This window comes from Lontra canadensis, unplaced genomic scaffold (genome assembly GCF_010015895.1).
Source record: "Lontra canadensis isolate GAN:19392208 unplaced genomic scaffold, GSC_riverotter_1.0 scaffold50, whole genome shotgun sequence".
NCBI classification, from domain to species: Eukaryota; Metazoa; Chordata; class Mammalia; order Carnivora; family Mustelidae; genus Lontra; species Lontra canadensis.
The window spans coordinates 9,649,900-9,655,219 of record NW_022631044.1 but is presented as its reverse complement, the minus strand read 5'-3'; positions in this window follow the sequence as shown (position 1 = coordinate 9,655,219).

The following is a 5,320-nucleotide window of genomic DNA, read 5'->3' as shown; positions in this document are numbered from 1 at the left end:
CTGTGTGCCCCCACCTGAGAGCAGGCAAAATCCCTCCGCTTGACCTTCACAAGCCGCACACCCTCCTCTCTTCTCTGGGGTTTTGCCACCTCTCTGACTACGATTCTCTCTGGAAAGTGAGGCTCAGGGCCTCCTGCTCTCAGATCCTACATGGTCTTTTGGGATGTTGCTCTCTCCTTGGGGCTCAGCTCAGGATGGAGGTCCCTGAAGCCTTTTGTCCATCATTACCAACGTCTAAGCCAGAGGAAGCAAATCAGTAGCACGCAGGTCAAATCCAGTCCAGCAGGTATTTTGTCTGGCCCAGACAGTATTTAAAGATTCTTTTCAAAAGATGATGCACATTTTTTTTTTTTTAAGTAGAGCTTTAGCTTTTCGATCCAACTACCAGTTATCAGGAAATGTAGAAAACAGAGAAGCATGTTAAATGACCCCAGCAAAAGCCAGACTGTAGGAGATTATATGACAAAAAACCTCCCTTCTTTAACAAATATATTGCAAGGGACAAAAACATGGGGATCAAACCTGTAGATGAAAAGAAACTTAGAATCACCAATCACTTGCAGTGCATGTACTTTGGATCCTGTTTTAAACAAACTGTAAAAAAATAAAGCAATAGAAAATAAATATTTATGAGCTTCATGAGAAAATTTTAATGTTTCACACTGACAGGCTATTTGATGTGAAATTATTGGGGTTTTGTTTAGTTATGATATTGTGTTATAGTTAGAAACATGAGTCCTTATCGATACAAAGAAAATGGTGTGTCTGGGATTTACTGCAAAATAATTGAAGGTAAGGGGGAAGTGGGTGGGGTAATAGATGAAACAAAATTGGCCATTATGGAAACTCGGGGATGAGTACAAGGAAGTTCATTAAACTAATTTATTTATTTTTAAATGTGTTTGAAGTTTTCCACAGTAACTTTTTAAAGGGGAGCTTCCACATAAAAAATCTGGATTCTCTTGAAAAAAAATGGAAAGATCTGGCAACGCTGGGGTAGACCTCCATATTGCAGCCAGAGCTGAGAAGTGTTAGAGGAAGGTGGCATCCAGGAAAACACGGTCCCTGCCACTCCCCATTGACCTTTAACCTGGCTCATTTCCGTATATACGGCACCTGATTCAGCCATCACTGTTTTGCTATGAGACCGAAACCCGTAGGAACTTTCTTTCCAATGCTCTCCTCACCCAGCTCACTCCCTGTTGGTCAAGTGGGGCTGGGACAAAGGGGATGCCTGCTTTTCCTTCTCCTTTTCATGATGTTTTTTTCCCCTGAAATCCCTTTTCTGTGCTATGAGTCCTTTTTGGGCATCCAAGAATCAAGGATTTTGAAACCCCAGAGCCAGAAGGAGACAATTGTCCCTCCTCCCCATCTTCTGCTTTTGGCCATTACACCCCTTCCCCACGGGAGTGAGAACAATCTGACACTGAATGGGGAAACAACAGACAGGGATGGAAAGGAAAAATCGGGGAACATTCGGTTGTGATGTATGGGTCTTATGCACATCAGATGGGCAAATGTTAAAAAGTCGGATAATACCAAGTGCTGCCCAAGGCGAAGGAAAACAAAATCTCATGGGAATGTTAACAGGTAGAACTTCCTGGGAAGCAGTTTGGAAGTATTAAGTGAAACAATACAGGTTGATCCTACAGCCCGGCTCTCCTGGACGCTGAACCCAGAGAAAGTCTTGCCCACGCCCCCACAGAAACACAGGTGAATAAGCTCTTGTAGAATCATTTGTAATAGTGAGGATTTGGAAATACCCAGAAATGTATTTACACCAAAGAGCCAATTAAAATGGAAAAAAAACACCATAACACCTAGAAATTCATTAAGAGCAAAGCAGAGAAATGTTCTATGAAATGATGAGTACTATTCAGCAGATGAAAGAAATGCTCTGGTCCATGTTTACTCAAATCAACTTGGTGCCATCTCAAAATCTCATCATGCTGACTGGACAAGAGTGAGAAGAGAATGATATATATATATATCCCCCTAAAGACTGCTCCAGCGTATTTTTAAAAAATACATACAAGAGGCACCTGGGTGGCTCAGTCATTAAGTGTCTGCCTTTGGCTCAGGTCATGATCCCAGGATCCTAGAATGGAGCCCCACAACGGGCTTCCTGGAGCAAGAAGCCTGCTTCTCCCTCTCCCACTCCCCCTGCTCGTGTTCCCCCTCTCGCTGTGTCTCTCTGTCAATAAATAAACAAACAAATAAATACATAAATTATTTATTTATTTATTTTAAATTATTTTTTTTGTTTCATTTCTTCGGTGTTCCAAGATTCATTGTTTATGCACCACACCAAGTGCTCCATGCAATACGTACCCTCCTCAATACCCACCACCAGGCTCAACCATCCCCCCACCTCCTCCCCTCTAAAACTCTCAGGTTGTTTCTCAGAGTCCATAGTCTCTCATGGTTCATCTCCCCTTCCGATTTACCCCAATTCACTTTTCCTTTCCTTCTCCTAATGTCCTCCATATTATTCCTTATGCTCCACAAGTAAGTGAAACCATATGATAATTGACTTTCTCTACTTGACTTATTTCACTCAGCATAATCTCCTTCCGTCTCATCCACGTTGATACAAAAGTTGGGTATTCGTCCTTTCTGACGGCTGCATAATATCCCATTGTATATATGTACCGTATCTTATTCATTCGTATGTTGAAGGGCATAAATAAATCTTTAAAAAAGTACACACAAAACAATACCAATAATACCAATACCAATAATACCAATACTGGGTCTGGATATAAATAGGAATATGCATTGGCAGGACACAGAATCACAGCAATGGTAAAAGGAAAAAATGAGGCTGGGGATGGGACAAAGGGAAGGAAAAAAAAAGTGAAATAAAAAGAGCCCCACATGTGCTAATGAAGATGGTGTGCCTTGAACCAAGGAGTATAGCTAATTCACTCTCAGCACACAAGGTTTCAACAAACAGAAAACCAAAGCAAACCAAAACACGCCACCAGTTAATAGTTAGAATATTAACCTGATGCATGTGGAAGGAGCATGTGAGTGAGTAGCTATGAATAACCAGAAGGCTAACATGTGCCCAGAGCTGGCAGAGAGAACTATCACTTAGGGGTCTAGGCAGAGTGGAGACAGAGAGTGGCCTTGGGCTACTCCAGGGGACATCAGGTGTCCCCACACCGTCAGTCCCCTGTGATTCCCTCAAACAGTTGAGCTCATTCTGGGGTCACCCTGTTATGCCCTTCAGTCGCTTAATCATAGACATTCACCAGTCAGCACTGTTGGCTGCTTTTAGGGAACCTGGTGGGTCACCAGGTATTGTCACCATGGGGTGCTTTCCACCTGTGGGTCGTCTCAAGTAAAGTCCTCCAGTAAAGTCGAGATATTCTGGAAACAAATACTGCTGCAGCTCCTCTCTTTTCTGCATGCTATTTCTCAAACAATGTGTTGTATGGTAGAGACTAGAACAGTCCAGCTTACTTTGGTTGGGCAGTGGAGGGATAGAGGAGAGTGGTTCTGGCCAACGGCTATGATATTGCTTGAGGCCCCACTCTTGGGAATGAAGGGGAGGAGGAAAGATGATACATTATTGCTATCTCCTGAGCCTATCCTCCTTCTCTCTCTTCCTCTTGTGCATTCTCCTTTTCTTTTATAAACCTATATTCAGTGTGAGTATGCACCAGGCACTGTGCTAGGTACAATATGATATGAATCGGACATTGTTGCCTCCCCTCAAGAAGATTCAAGTCTAATGGGGAGCAGGTGGTGAGTGGAGTCAAGTATGGTAGACATCTGTGGGAGGTAAGCATGCTTTGGGACCACAGTGGAGGGCAGCTACATCAGATGAGAGGGTATCAGGGATGGCTTATTGGAGGCAGTGCTCCTTGAGCTGGTCTGAAAGGAGAAATGGAGTTAACAAGAAGGGGAAGAATAGGGGAAAGGGATTTCTGCTGAAGGGAATAGCATATGCAATGGCTGAGAAGCATGAAACAGCAGGAAGCGGTGGGAAGCTGTCCATAGTTCCCCATATCTGGACTTGGGACTCAGGAAGGGTCTTGGGTGATAGGACTTAATTCATGTCCCATCTCCTCCCTAAAGCCTGCAGAACTGCCTCAGTCCCATCATGTCCCCTCCTCTATGATCTTGGGCCAACATCTTACAATTAAAAAATTGCATGGTTTTCACCCTCCTCATCCTCCTGCCCCCCGCTCCCCTCCTCCTCCTCTCCTCCCTTCCCCCCTCCCCCTCCTCCTGTGCTTCTTCCACACAGTGCCTTGCATGTAGTCTTTACTCCACCACAGGGATGATTCACGACCCAGTTCTGAGTGGGTATGCTTTTCAGCGAGGAGGCAGACTAAGGCAGGGGTCAGCAGCACCAAATCCCACCCTAGTGCCCTGGATTTTCATCTGAGAGGCTTCTGTAAGGCTGTAAAGCTGGGCTGACATCTGGACCAGTGGCAAGGTGAACATTCTTTTGGGGCGGTGGGGTAGATACCCTCTAAGACAGTGTCCAGCAATCCCCATCTCCTGGTTTTTGTGGCCTGGTATAGTGTCCCACCTTGTACCAGGGTTGATCTGGATGATCAACAGAACAAGGAAAGTGACAGTACATGTCTTTAAGCCCAGCTCAATAAAGACATTATGACTTCTGCATTCCTTCCTGTCTGGGGCTGTTTACTCCGGAAGAAGCTAGGGCCAGGCCATAAAGACACACACGCAGCCATATCACAGGTTCATGCAGTGAGTAACTGAGGTCTCCTGCCAACACCTGTGACAGGAGGCATCTTAGATGCGGATCCTACAGCCCCAGCCAAGCCTTCAAATGACAGAAGCCCCATTTGACATACTGATTACAACTTCCCGAGAGACCCTGAGCCAGGACCATCCAACTAAGCTGCTTCCAAGTTCCTAACTCTTGGATACTGTTAGAGACGATAAACATTTATTGTGTAAGCTGTGATGTTTTAGGGTAATTTGTTACCTAGTGATGGACAACTAACACAGTGCAGTTGGCAACTCTGAGTGGCTTTTCCTGCTTGGGTTTTGGGAGGCTTCCTGACTAGGGTTTTGCTTCCTCTGATAGGCAGAAGTGTTAGGGCTCCCAAAAGGCCACATCCACTCACCCTGATTCGTCCTCTCACTTCTTCTCCCTCCCAGCTACTTCTGTTGTTGAAGGGACCAACAACGTGACAGCAGATGCACAGAAGCCTCACCTGGACTGCCCTTATCTGACTAGCAGAGAGCTTTCGGAGAACCAGCTGCCACCCCGCAACCCTCGCCCCCACCCCTCCAGGGGGGGCCTCAGTCAGGGAGGCACTGATGTGGAGCACAG